General features: G+C 40.5%; 1 protein-coding gene across 22 annotated transcripts in view; it reads right to left on the bottom strand.

Annotated features, from left to right (window-relative positions):
• The window catches only part of DLG2 (discs large MAGUK scaffold protein 2), a 1,588,988-nt gene that overhangs the window by 196,297 nt on the left and 1,377,775 nt on the right, over positions 1 to 14,916 (bottom strand). Inside the window, exon 1 of one of the 22 annotated variants that reach the window (XM_059187658.1) lies at positions 12,068 to 12,341. The exons of the other annotated variants lie outside the window; for them this stretch is intronic. The gene's annotated coding sequence lies outside the window, so the exon portion shown is untranslated. Of the gene's footprint in view, positions 1 to 12,067; positions 12,342 to 14,916 lie in introns of those variants that run through there. 22 annotated transcript variants of the gene reach the window in all.

Below are 14,916 nucleotides of genomic sequence, written 5' to 3'. Positions count from 1 at the left end.
CAATGATGTACATTTCGGTGGGTATAGGATCTCATCTACCTAACCCAACCAGCTTACCCAGTTGAAGTCCAGAATGTACCTATGTATCTATGTATCTAATCCAATGAAGATTAGAGAGAAGCAGACATCCAGTTAAGCTCTACACTGCCCCCAAAGTCCTGCCAGTTACAGTTATTTCTTCCATTACTGTGTTTTTCTCACGCCTGCATTTGCTTTATGCATCACAAATGAAGTGGTATTTGTGGTGGTAGGTGATAAAGCCCCTGGGAGAAGGTAAAAGCAGGAGGAAAGGTCAACATTTACTGAGCTCTCGCTTATTTTTAGGTCCTGTGCTGGATTCTGGACATACAAAAAGAAAAATAACATACTTCACTGAAGGATCTATATATGGATATTCAATACTTATTATCGGACACTGTAATAGGCCTGGGTATACAGATTTCTTGTTTGTTAATTTATTTGTGTCAGAAACTACATGCATACCACAGAAGGAACCAATCCCTTTGGGCTCTCTCTCATGTACATATTCATGAAATTCTAAGTTTGTGTTGTCATAGATGAAGAAATTTTATTAAAAAAATAGAAAATCCCATCTGGTCTGTGAAACAGGTTTCTCTAGGGGATATCATGCATGTTGTTAGAAATTCATCTCATTGGATTGCTTCTGGGTGGGTAACTAAGAATTTGGAGGGACAGATGGATTCTTTTCTATTGTTAACATATATATATATATACAAAAAAATTTTAAGAAAAAAGTTTGGCAACATAAGTAAATTAATATTTCCAATAACAGTAGTTAGTAGTAGTTACCACTCCAGTGAGTGATTTGCTTAAAAACTTTATACAACAATAGAAATGCGGATGACTTTTGTTTATCTTGGCTGCTTCAGCAAAGTTTTGGATCAAGGGCAAGAGCACTGACTAAATCCCTGGCAAAGCCCCCTCCAGTCTTTCCATTCCTTACTTTTTAGAGGCACAATTTCCATTAGTACAAAGGGACCAAAAGAGTGCTCACAAGACTTTAACAAGGAAGGTGATGAAAGTCTCCTCAGAAGTTTTCTAAATTTATATGCAAAAAAGTTTCAGATAACCATAATTTAATTAAAAAATTTTAAATGGAAAGTGTTTTTCTTTATGTTTTCCTTATCTCTATAACAACTAAATAGGTTTGGAACAATGCTATCTTACACTAATTAAGAACAGGACCTCACAACATGGCATTTCATGAATATTAAATGCAAATGTGTGAATTATCTAATTTCAACTAGGCTGTTGCATTCCTGGCTTTCTTATGAGCGAATACTGTTTTGTATATAGAACATGAATTAAGATTTGTTTTTTTAGGAATCGTATGGAAATAAGAGAAATGAAGAGGAGCCCACTGCTTGAATCACACACCCTGATGTAGACCTTAGAGGTCTGTATCCACTCATTTATTTTTCAACTTTCTATCCAACATTATTGAGCCCTTCCTACGAGCCAGTCGATGGGAGGACAAAGAAAAATCTCAGTCCTTACTAATGAGCTCCTTCCGGTGATGGTAACCCACATACACAGATAATTATACAACATGCCTAGAGCATTTGGGATATAGCAAGAAAATGAAACCCCTCACTGGTGGGGAGGGCAGGAAGAGAAACATCTTTTAGGAAGATGAAAAAAACAAAAACAAACAAACAAACCCTGAATAATGCTTATTTATGTATTGATTTATCTGTATCCCTAGTCATTTTCTCTCTCCTTTATTATTCTGATAAAAATTATTTCATCTGGGAATATGTCAGTGTGTATCTGTAAAAGATAAGGACCCATTTTGAAAATCACCACAGTACCATTATAACCTCTAAAATATCACCAACAACTTACCATCAAATATCCAGTTGGTATTCAAATCTCTGTCTCATGAATGTCATGAATTTTCTTTTTTACAGTTTGTTTGAATATGGATCCAACAAGGTTCAACTAATTATAATTAATTGACATGATCTGTCCTTTAAGTGGCTCCCTGTCCTTTCTTTTCTTTCTTGTTTGTTGAAAAAGTCTGAATTTTATTTTTTTATTTTTTTAAAGATTTATTTATTTGAAGGTGGGGAGAGAGGAAGCATGAGCAGGAGGGGCAGAGGAGAGATAATCTCAAGCAGACTCCATGCTGAGCGTGCAGCCTGGTGCAGGGCTTGACTCCAGGATCCTGAGATCCTGACCTGAGCGGAAACCAGGAGTCGGATGCTTAACCGACTGCGCCACTCAGGCACCCCAAAGAAGTCTGAAGTTTAAAAGAAGAGTCCAGGATAAGACAAAGAAGATGGGAGTAGGAAATTAAGTCCAGAAAAATAGGTTGCCAGGAGCAAGAAAACACTGCAAAGACACTGAGGCCTTCCTTTCTTTCCTTAAACGTGAAAACTTTGTGACCATTCTTATTTCGGAAACACTGCTCAGTATGCACCATCTCCTTATAATGTCCTTGTCTGCAGAGGCAGTAAATTCCTGCATCATCTTCAAGGCTCAGCTTTAGAAATTATTCTCCAACTTCTCAATCTCACATTGTCTTCATCTTCCCTTGAAGAATGTACTACCTAGTACCCATCGGTTAACCATGCTAGTTGCTGGGCACATAAGAATAAAAGAAATCAAATCCTTGCCCTCGGGGAACTCACTGTGAGATATTTTTGGAAGAAAGGAGGTAATGCCATACTCTGGTGCATAAATGTACATTTTCCTAAATAATCAAATTACAACAGGGACATGCTCATTGTTGTATAAGGCATAAACTAGAAAGCAGAATTAAAAAGATTTGTTATAAAATCATTAATAGTCTTGTTCTTTCAGTTTCCATTTAAAGATGGAAAGCAAAACTTTGTCAACAGACTAAATGTTTAGGCTGTGTGCTTTTTCTAATGTTCCCACTCTATAGAAAGATTATAAGAAGAGTAATATTGAAAGATTAGATAATCAAATTATAATGAGTTTAGCTAGTTCTCTAGGGTTCACATTTCTACTTTTTATATTGCTATTGGAGCAATTGAAGCCAGTCATATTTTAAAATGACAGTCTTGACTGTGGAAGACCCAGGAACATTCTTTCATGCACTTAAGGGCTGTCAATATTTCCTTAGGTTTGTTTTTGGCCCTTACAAGTAAAAAAAATACATCTTCATATTTACCATGCTAGCACCTAATACCAAGTCTTGGGTACAATGGGCAAGAATGGATAATGCATGGGCTTTCCAACACTTTCTGGCTATGTGATTCAAGCCTTATTTTCTCCTCTTCTCATAGTGCTATCATGAGAGGTAAACATGATAACGTGGTAGCAAACAAATGGGGGATTTAGTTATACCGGTTAAATAAATTATACATTCTGCTCTTGTCCTTCCTGCCCTATCCAAACCCCTGACCAATTTTTTCCAGACAATCCCAAATACTATCTCCTTTATCACCCTTAAAAAAAAAAAATCACACAGGGCTGTCTTAAACATCTTAGCACTAAATTATATGTTCTTTCTGTGTCTGAATGTTATTTTCAACTGTAACCAGAAGTTCTTAAAAAATAAGCTGGGTCTCATACAGCAGTGATGTCAAAATATTTAACAACTAGCTGTGCCAGGCATTAACTCCTTAGTGAAACTTCAGTTAATTGATGAGCTCCTTAGTTACTCCATCATGGAGATGTGTGAAAGCCCTGTGAAAGGGACCGGAATGGGGAATGGTCGAAAGCAGTTGGGAGGGAGGCACTCCCAGGGCCCTGAGTTGAAGCTATTTACCAACAAGAATGGAAGTATTTCAGTGGTTTAAGAACCAGGAATACTGTACACAGCCTGAATATTAGTACCTCTTTGACAACCCCGATATGTCAGAAACTGGAAACACTTACTGATGAGGTAAGAAATTCAGCAAAAACAAAAACCAAAACAAAACAAAAACAGTTTCTCTCACTGTTTCTCTACCGGTACAATGAAATCTCAAAATGAAACAAAAGAGAGTTCACCTGGTTTGTGTGGAAGTCAAGTCGTGTCATGGGGTAATGACATCTTTTGATACCTGGGTGATGTGCATGTTTTTAAATTGACATTATCCATCGTCCTTCCACTACTTTTAGTTGCTTCTTTCTCCGTACTGAAAAGCTGTCTAGTCTGAAGAGGAAGAAACCAGTGCCCTGTGGAGCATTTCTGGAGTGGCTACTGCAGTCTTCTCTAACTCACACACATTTTCTGAGTATGTCTTACATTCCTCACTGACACAGCTGGGTTAGTGTTGCCCATGACTGGCCTCAGGTTTTCTGAACAGATTTACTATACCAGAAGCAAATGGCCAGAGGAAATTACTTTGATTCTGTATCCTGCCATTACTGAATGTTCTTTGAAAAGAAGCTAGACCAATGAATATTTAGGTACAAGCTTGTTAGGTAGGCAGGTTGACAATACTGAGACAAGCGTCATGAGTTTAAAAAAAAAAAAAAAAGTTTTATGATTACATTTGGATGCCAGAAAAATGATCAACAGTATGAGTATACTTCCTAAAGAAAGTAATTAAGTCCTGTCACTTCTTCTATGTTGCAAAGCTGGAAAACAATCCAAACACATCTAATTGAATTTGGATCCAGGAGTTTTAGTGGAAACTGTTCCCAAGCCCATCCACTACAATCTTATTCAGGAAACATCTTACTTCCTCAAGTAAATGGTGAGTATTGCACAAGGCTGAAGAACTGAAGGATTGATAAATTATATAAACTGTGAATCACAACTTACCAAAGTCTAATTTTGCCATAAAGCATTGACATTTGGCTAACAAATATTTTATTCTAGTCTATCTCATTCTCAGTGTGACATATATACAACTGGCAAACACATCTTTGTCAAAAGTATCCCTGTTTTTTAGCACCACAAATTTCATGACATCAAAAATCCAAATAAATTTGAGGCACTGGTGAATCATTAGCTTTCTTGAATGGATTCCATCAAAAGCAAAAAAGGGGGGAAAAAGATGGCAATGGTATGGTCTCTCTAAAGTACTGTAATTTTGAGTCAGGGGATGTAAATTTTATGGTTCACACTGAACTGACCACATCTGTAGTCATGCCATTAAAAAAAGGACATTGACTTTAGTTTAGCTTAAAACCCAACTGCCATCATCCAATAGCAGGATTTGGTGAAATGATACGTTAGGTTTTCTGCTAATTATACCACTGGGCAGATGGCTTCTGGCTGGTAATTTTTGCAATAGTGCCAATATAAGATAAGCAGAGAGCTGATCAATTACCTGGTTAGTTTTTGTGACTGCAGAGAGCTTTCTGTGTTTCTTAACCGTTGGCAAACTCCTACTCAACAAGGAAGTCAATCTAAGGAAATGCACCATCCTATGCATGGCCTTCTTTCCATTATGCTACACGTTAATTCTAGTGAACGTTTGTAAATGATGTGTTGCATAAATCACAAGTTGAAGATAGCTTTTGAATGCTGGGCCAGCATCCATCATCACCACCATCCCCTCCCAATAGCAACAGGTGCCAGATTTTGTTTAGGAACTCATTAAAGTCACAGGGAGGCTGACTTTATTCTAAGCTCAAGAATACAGCTAGTGACATGGTTTTATGTTCATGGGTAAGTCAGTCTTTTCAAAGTGAATTTTATGGGCCACTTGCAGGATCTCTTTCAGGCAAGATAAGACTAAGAAAACAAGTTGCCCAGGAGCCTTTGACAACTGTCCAAGGATCACAAAAGCATTTAGTCTTAGGGTGCAGCCAATACTGTAAGAGGCAGTAGGACAAAACCAAAAGAAATGGATTTCTTGACAATCTCAGGAGCCACAGCATCAGATATCTTAAAGTTGGCTTTACTGCTGTACGTTTAGGTTATGATTACCAACCCATTCCCTTTACTGAGCAAGTTAGTTCGAGTCATGGTTGTTTCTGTTACTTGTACTAGAGGGCAAGCTTACCTGCTCCTCTGATGACACAGTGAGACTCACACTCAAATTGTAGGCTCATGACTTTCTTTCCCTTGGATTATAAACCCCTTGAGTTCAAAGATCTTAATTTTTCATCTTTGTAATCTTAGCACCCAGCAGAACATCTGGCACTAGTCTATGCCTAATAAATGAATAATAAAAGACCAAAACCAAACCAAAACAAAATAAAACACCTCAACAAGTAAATAAAATAAGCTCATCTGGATTATTCAGACTGGAAAACATCTCTTTCCCAAGTATTTTGAATATTTTTTTTTATATTTGACTTGGCTTCTCCATGGAGTTAGATATCTTCCACAATCAATCCATCACCCTTTCCCACTTTAATCCAATACCCTAAAAAATACTTTTTCTCCTTTTTCTTCCTAATTGTATAAACAACGCATGCTCATTACAAAGTCCCAAAAGATGCATAAAACATAAACAAAGGAGGTAAAAATCAATGGCATCATCACTACCCAGGTTGGACATTGTCAGGAGTTGCCAATGTAGAGGTTAAATGATAAATTTTGTTTTGTCCTGTTTTTGTTGGTGTTTTATCTCCTTGAACCATTCCTACTACCACCTCTGCTGGGCAAAATAAATTATGGTGTACACCTTGGTCGTCATAGAGTCATCAGCTTAACTGCTATATTTTCTTTTCTTTTTCTTCTTAGGATTTGACTTATTTATTTGAGAGAGAAGAAAAGAAAGGGAGAGAGAGAGCATGGGGAGGAGCAGAGGGACACGGACAAGAAGACTCTGCACTGAGTGCGGAGCCCAACGTGGGGCCTGATCTCATGACCCTGATATTATGACCTCAGCCGAAATCAAGAGCTGGATGCTCAAATGACTGAGTCACCCAAGTGTCCCTAACTGTTTTACTTTCAGATTGAGTCAACATTTACTGTAGTCACACTATATGTAAAATATTTGCTGTGCCAGATGTTTCCACATGGCTGAGGGAATAGCTGTTTATTGGGACATGAATTTTCTCACTTCCATCTTCCCAACAGCCTGAGACAGGAATGACTATACTTGCTTTACAGATAAGGAAAGCAAGGTTATAAGATTCGGGATAAGGAGTACTTCCCAAGAGGTATTTTGCCTCGCCATCTAGAAAGTACTTGAGGGAGAGTAACAAAAACAAAACCAAGAATTACTCTTCATTGCATAACAGCGTCTATTGCATTAAAAAGAAAACAACAACAACAACAACCCTAAATCATCAAAGATTCATAATAATTAGAGAGTTTGCTACCTGGGACTCCTGGCTGTTAGTTCTTCTTAGGAGGGTCTTAGAATCCAATACAACAGGAAATGAAAAGGAGCCTTTGCAAGCATGAGGCCTGGACAGAAGAAGGGGCCGTGATAATGACCGAAGGCCACACAGAGCCATTCCATGCCACTGCTGCTTTTCACAGCCTGTAAGGCCATGTCCCACATGGATGCTTCAGGTAGCCTTCCATGAGTCCATACCACAAAGGGTTACAACCACAATTTGAAACTACAGATAAGAAAAGGGCACCTGAAATTAACAACAGTCTCTCTGAGCAGCTGTATTTTCAAATGGCATAAAAAGATAAACAGCAGAGAGTTTTCTTCCAGCTGACCCTCCAGTCACCCTCCAAAGTCCGTCTATGCCTCTGAACTGGAAGGAAGGCCAACGTGTAGCCTCGATAGATCATGTTGCTGTCAGTTCCAAAGTGGAACCTAAAAAGCTTTTAGTCTGAGATCTTTATAGCTTTGGCTACTTTCCTGTTCGAGTGATTTCTGTCAGTTTAATGGGGGAAAAGATCAAAAAAAGCAAAAATAAACAAAAGCCCCACAACATCCACCCACTACAATTTTAGCTTCACTGTTCTGCAATATAAGGATGTACTCTTCAGCACAGGGTAGGGCGGTCCCTAACACTTTTGGGGCCCAGAGCAAGAACACAAGTAGAGGTCCCCAGACCTGGGCCAGCCCCTCTTCTTTGCCGCTGTTTCTTCTTGCACCACGAACGGACTTTCATGTCAGTGTGTGAAGATCCCAACTCACGAGTCCGAGCTCTGATCAACAAATTCCCATCCATCCCTTAGCCTCATCCCCCAACTCCCAGACACATAGCAGCCTACTGGTTCTCCTTCACACCCAGGGGTGGGCACAGTATACCATTCCTGGAAGTGGACTCAGGCTTGTTTGTGGAAGAAATTCTGGGGCTCTATTTATCCAGAATATGGTCTAGAGAGCAAGATCCCAATGCGCCCACCTCTTGGCAGACTCCTCTAAAATCAGAGGTTGTAGAGGAAGGCTGCCCAGGTCAAAGGGCAGTAGTGATTCAGGGTAACCTTTAGAACTTATTTTGAATTTGGTAAATTTATAGTCTTTTAAATTATTATATCTTTTTATAGTAAGTTTTATATTTTGGTGAGAATTATAAAGAGAGCTCAGGGAAATGGGATCTTTTTTTTTTTAAGATTTTATTTATTTATTTGACAGAGAGAGATCACAAGGAGGCAGAGAGGCAGGCAGAGAGAGAGGAGGAAGCAGGCTCCCCGCTGAGCAGAGAGCCTGATATGGGACTCGATCCCAGGATCCTGAGATCATGACCTGAGCCGAAGGCATCGGCTTAACCCACTGAGCCACCCAGGTGCCCCCCAGGAAATGAGATCTTGATTGGCACAGACCAAATACGAGAGCACAAGAAAAGGAAATCTTCAATATTATTTTTTAACACCCCCTAACTTGATAGAGGTTAATTAAGTATGTGGGGAGAATAATCAAAGCAGAATATAGGGTCAAATTTTCAAAATGGAAACATGTAGAGCGGGGCAAATCCTATTGGATAATTTCAGTGTATTACAGTTGCAGTATAGATTCTAGTCAGGCAGGCCTGAGTTCAAATTCTGATATTGCCATGCCCCAATTTAAATTAATAGTATTTAAACAAGATTTTCTCTAATCTCATTTCCTTATTTGGTAATGGGAAGCAAAAGAGACCCTACCTAGTAGGAGAGTGATGAGGACTAAAGGGAGAAAATAAAGGTTAAGACATTGGGCATTCTGCATGGGACTTAATAAATGATATTTATTATAGTAATCAGGTACTTTAATGCAGTGTTAAGGCCGGAGTTACGACCTAATCATTCTTGAGCAAAAAACTTAGAAGGCTAGAATATTATTTGACATCATTTTGCTTCCATGGTCCCCATTTGAAACCAAGTTTGTTCTTTGAATAACGTAAGGATTTTGGATGCCATTCTGAGAATTAATTAGAAGTACACTGAAAGGTGATAATACCATCTTTACTAGGTTTCTAAAACAGAAACAAAAACAGATTATCTAGCTATAAGAACTATATCTTACGAACAGGAAAATTTTTTTATAACCTTTCTATTTACTATGTACAGTTCTTTCAAAACCAACATCAAACTTTGTTAATATATTTTGTGAAATTCAACACATAACAAGAACGACTGCCTTTTACTGGGTCCCCTTTGTGCCACACAGGGTACCGGGCGCTTTATAGACAACATTTCCCTGGAGTCACCTTCCTAACTCTCCCCTCCCCCATGCGTCAGATAAGGAGCGTGAGGTGTGGACCACGGCCACACAAAGCCCCTGCCCTTTTCCATTCCCATGCAGTGGAGAGCTCCTTTAAACAAACCTCTCCCCCTTTCACCCTTCCCAACCTCTCTCAAAGAAAATGATCTATGTCATATAGGCAAAGTGTTAATGCCTCTTTGGCTTTTAATCCTTTGTTGAGGGGCGCCTGGGTGGCTCAGTGGGTTAAAACCTCTGCCTTCAGCTCAGGTCCTGGGATCGAGCCCCGCATCAGGCTCTCTGCTCAGCAGGGAGCCTGCTTCCTCCTCTCTCTCTGCCAGCCTCTCTGCCTCCTTGTGATCTCTATCTGTCAAATAAATAAATAAAATCTTTAATCCTTTGTTGAGAGACGTATTTTCGTGTGTATGTGCTTTCTCAGAAGGTTCTTGTCACAGTTCATGTTTGTCTTGCTGCAGATTTAATTGGGAATAACTCATGCTAAATTTTCTTTTGTTGCTATAAATAGGTCTTATTCTTGGTGGGTGGAGAAGATGAAAAAACCGCCACCAAATAAGAAGAAACTCAGTTTACTGAGATCGGTACACTGGTTTATTTCTCGATTAAACCACGCTGGATCAAAACCCAGATACTGCAACAAAATAAACCATGGGCTCTGTTGTGCGATTTTTAAAAATGTGGCACAATAAAATCCAATGTATGATACCTCGCAAAAGTATTTTACAACTAGATTGTTCTTGATATTAAAATATATTAACATTTTCAGGAACCTTCAACTGTGTGTCCTGAGCTTTACAAAGCCCCACGGACTGGTCAGATCTTCAGATGCAGATGTTTGTTTATACCTGCAAGGATCTGCTGAATTTGCTACCTTAATCATTAGTGCTGGAGCCCAGAGGCTTTGAGCTTGAACATAAGAAGAAAAGACATTTTACAGACCCCATGTGGGGCAGCCCTTTGGAGATTAGAAACCAAGTCTCAGGTTACACACCCCTAAGTGCCAACCATAATACATCACTCCTCTGGTCTTTTAAACAGAACTTCTTCAGAGAAATGGAAAATATGGAAAAGCTATTTATGGACAAAAGAAATATGCCTGAAAAATGTGTTCCTGCCAAAAGATATATTCCACATTCCAAATCTGCCAAGTTTTGGTGCAATCAGAAAGTATACTAGGAAAGGAGAAATAACTTTATCGGAAGCATAGCGGTACTGATGACCAAAATTTTTGTCAGGAAAAAGCAAGAGCAAGCTAAGCCCCTGGTGAAAAATAAATGCATCATTCTTTTCAAAGAGATGCTAAAACAAGTTGTTTCCTGGGGGATAAAGAGGATGTTCTTGTCGGATCTACAGATTCTACATGCCAAGAGAAAGTGCAATTATGCGTAAAGTAAAGACTTCGGACAGACAAACACGTATGGGTTCGGAAGACAGTAGCTCCTTGCTGGGGAAATAAAGCAAATGTCAACAAGCCAGACACACTTAAACATTCAGAAAAATGTCTTGCTATTCCTCTCCATATATAATATGCCATATGACACCACAGTTAAATCTGTTACTGCAAAAAAAAAAAAAAAAAGGAAGAAGAAAAAAAAAGAAAAAGAAAAAAAAGTACGTCAAGCTTTTGGTTTCCATGAGATTTGGACAGAGGCAAAAGAACACAGCAGAAAGGAGTCCGGGAAGGTACAGCTCTCGCGTCTCTCCTTCGGAGGAGGAAATGACTTCCTATGGCTAGCTGACCAGGAGTTAGAGCTCACCCTGCCCCTCACCAGGATCCAGATCGAGGACCTGGAGCATACCCACTGAGGATCAAAACACAGCTTCAGGTAATTCTTAACGGGAATAGGAAACTAGAGAAAACAATTACAAGTTACTCAAATTCAACAGTCATGCCGTGTGCATTTGTTTGTCCTATGGGTGTGTTGTACCGCTCATTCCGCTCGAACCAGGCTTTTCTTTCACTCCCTTTTCACATCATCAACAGGCATGCCAAATGCAAATCTCCTCCGGATTCTGATTCCATCCCAGCAAAACGCAGGGACTACCACCACACCGAGTTTCACAATCATCTCCACAATGACAATTATTCACAGCCCCTCGGTTCTGTTCACACAAAAGATTGCAATTTGAATCTTGCCTTGCACAGGTTCAGCTCTGCTGGAGCTGGTTACCAGGCAAGCGGTCTGTTTTAAGATTTACTGATTGCTGGGGAGAGTAAGCTGGGGGTGGGGATGGTCAAACCACCCTGTACGTACCTCCTTTTGGCAGCTAAGAAAAACAATTTTCGTGACAAAGAGACTTGCTCTTTTCAAAGCTCCTCCAACAAATGAAACTGACAGAATGAAACCTGAGAAACTTTAGCAACCAAAGAAAGCAGCCTTCCAAGGATCAAGGTGAATAATTGATTTGTCGGGTTTTGTTTCATCTTTTAAGCTATTTTGTTCATTAAAGGGAACTGTGGAATTTGTCAGAAGCCCAAACACTGACACACACTTCTGACAGCAAGTGCATACTCCAAACTACACATTCATTTGCCAAGCTTATTCAACGACAACGATTAGCTGCAAAGCCAGGGAACTTACCGAGCACAAAATTATTGGAACAAAGCAGGGAGGAGGCAGGAGGCACCACAGGCAGCTTCTCCGTCTCCTTGGTGCCAGGTTCTCCTGTCTGCCGTCCGGTTCACACTTGCCTTTATAACTAAGACTCCAACGGAACTCACTAGCGAGACCTGATGAATTATAAAACAGCCCCTCCTAGACTCTTATATTTTACATCACAGGGGGTGACCATGCAGCCGTCTTGTTCCTTGGGTACATAGCCTTCCTTGTAACTCATCCTGATAAATATATCAGCTTTAGGAGCAGTGACAGTAATTGGTGCCGGGGATGTACCAGCATTAACCAATAAGACGCTTTCCCACCATCACTACTGCACCCCCATGCTCCACTCGCCTTCCCCCACACCTTGTTAAGGTGGATCCACCCAACCCAGTGGGAGGCAGGCAAGGATGGCAAAATGCAAAAAGCCCCTGCATCTCAAATGTATGCCTCGCGGGCCACAGTACTCGGGGTTAATTCTCATCACAGTTTGGTAAAGATCAGCCCTCACGTTTGCAAGCACGTCACAGTGTACCAGACACTTTCGCTCTCTCTGTGCCTCTCAGGAACCAGGAGAGGTGTAGCGCTACGGTATAAATGAGCCGCCAGGGCTCAGGGAGTTAAGGGACTTTGCTGGTTGTTCACCAAAATCCAGGGGTTTCAAGGAACCCTGGCCATGAGGGAGTTCAACCTGCTCGCTGTGCAGATGGGGAACCCCTGGCAAGAAAGATAAAGGGACTTGCCCAGATCCCACAGTTTCCAAATGTGATTTGAGCCTGAACCTCAACCCAAGTCTTCTGATGTCAAAAACAGTGTTGTTCTACCCTACTATGCTACCTCTAGAGCATGGAAGCCCTGGATATGAGAAGAGATGCAGCAATCAGTTACAGTATCATTGACTGACCCCAAATCATTAGTAGGCGGGCTGTGGGGAGGAGCAGAGCAGTGCCTGAGCTCTTTGCTTCCTCGATGACAAGGTCAGTACTGTTTCTTTGTATTCACTGAATATCAGTGCTGGAAAACATGCTTTTGATAATAAGAAGAGCTACTGCTGAGCCCTTCTTACGTGTCAGGCAGTGTTCTAGGTGCTTAGACTCATTTAATCTTCAAAACACCCTGATGAGGTAAGTATTAGCTATCGTGAACAGCATATGGCAGATGAGAAAACTGACATTCAGAGAGGTGAACAAGTCCGAGCGGGATCCCAGCTGCTCAGTGGCAGGGCTGGAACCGACTCCAGGCAAGCTGCTTGCAGAGCCCACACTTAAACATATCACCCCTTCCCAAGCAGTGTTTCCTACTTAATTCTCAGAGGCAGATGAGCCCTGGGAGCAGATTTATTTACTATGGCCATTCGTAGAAATTAGAAAAATATCTTTGGTTTTGGAACCAAACGGACTTGTGTTTACACCGTGGTTTTGTCACTAATTCATTGTAAAATGGGTTGCTTTATCTATAAAATGGGTTTGCTAATTCTCACCTTGTGAGATGAAGAAAGTACAGTGCCTGACTTACAGTACATAACCCTAAACCATTATTTTTCTTAGCATACTTCTTTTTGGAAAATGGATTTCTGCCTCACTTTCCCTTTATACTGTCTCTTAAAATGTCAACTGGTGTTTGCCAAGGAGTCTTCCCATCTGCCTGCCTGTGAAGAAGGGACAACAGCCTCCGAGATGTCCATCATCTAGACGGCAGAATGTCACCAGGAATACTGGGCTCTCTGCCGGGGAACAGCAGGCCCGGGGCTCTGCTCGCGTTGCCTGTTCAGCTCAGTAGCATCTCTCTACTCCACCTCCACTCTTAGTCAAATGAACTCACCAGCCCAGGAAAGCATTTTTTCAGTCGTTGGCTGTTCACAGTGAGACCAACTGGGCTAACGTCACCTATTTCAAACAAGTACCTGTCCCAAAATTCATCATGACCGTGAATTTCTGCACATGGCTATACCTCTACTGCCATTAAGTCAAGGTATGCCGGGTAAGGAGACAGGTTATCTCCTTCTCGAAGCTTCCACTTTCCACTGCAAACTCCTGTCCTAAGTCAATATACCCTAGCATTTGGCCACCTGTGAGCTCTCAGTCTGATAAATCCATCTATTTAAGAATCTGCCATCTTCAACGTATGCAATCAACATTCCTTGAGCAACATCAGTGGTAGCCCTCTATGGGACAAGGTAATGTTACAATGTTCCAGGTTATGCAGACTTAAACAGGAGAGATTTTCCTAGCTCTGTTTCTAGAGAATGACTCAAGGGCCAAGTTAATTTGTTCACATATAGTCTCTCCCTTCCTCATTTATTTTTCCTTATAAGCATCTTACTAGGAGGTCTGGAATATGCCTGGATGAGGTACCCCCTCTTTCATGACCATACTTAATGCCGGGCACTATAGGAACAGAGGTATGCAACATAATTGGGGGTTTGGAGAGAGGGACTTGAGTTTCTAAATGGCTAGAAAGGGAAGGGGTAAACACCATGTATAGCAAAGAATAAATAAGTGATAACTATGCTTACAAGGTAAATGGTTATTTCCTATATGTTGATATGTCAGTTATCCACCCTGATGAGGCCTGATGAGGCTTGGTCTATGCTAAATCTTTCCACGATTTCCAGATCCTTTGTCTGCCAAGATGCCCCAAAATTTCTGCCAGAGCCATTTCTTTGTATATATCCCTGTACTGCCTGGCTATTCTGCCATGATACATCCCGTGGAAAATTTATATAGAGGAGTGTTATAGTTTTTACATTATAACGTACTGCTCTGTTCCCATATCAAGGATAATCCTAACATAAATTCTTTTTAAAAAGATTTTACTTATTTGAGAAAGAG

The sequence above is a fragment of the Mustela lutreola genome, chromosome 1 (genome assembly GCF_030435805.1).
Source record: "Mustela lutreola isolate mMusLut2 chromosome 1, mMusLut2.pri, whole genome shotgun sequence".
Classification (NCBI taxonomy): Eukaryota; Metazoa; Chordata; class Mammalia; order Carnivora; family Mustelidae; genus Mustela; species Mustela lutreola.
The sequence above is the reverse complement of the archived record's forward strand: the minus strand, read 5'-3'. Positions and strand labels throughout refer to the sequence as shown.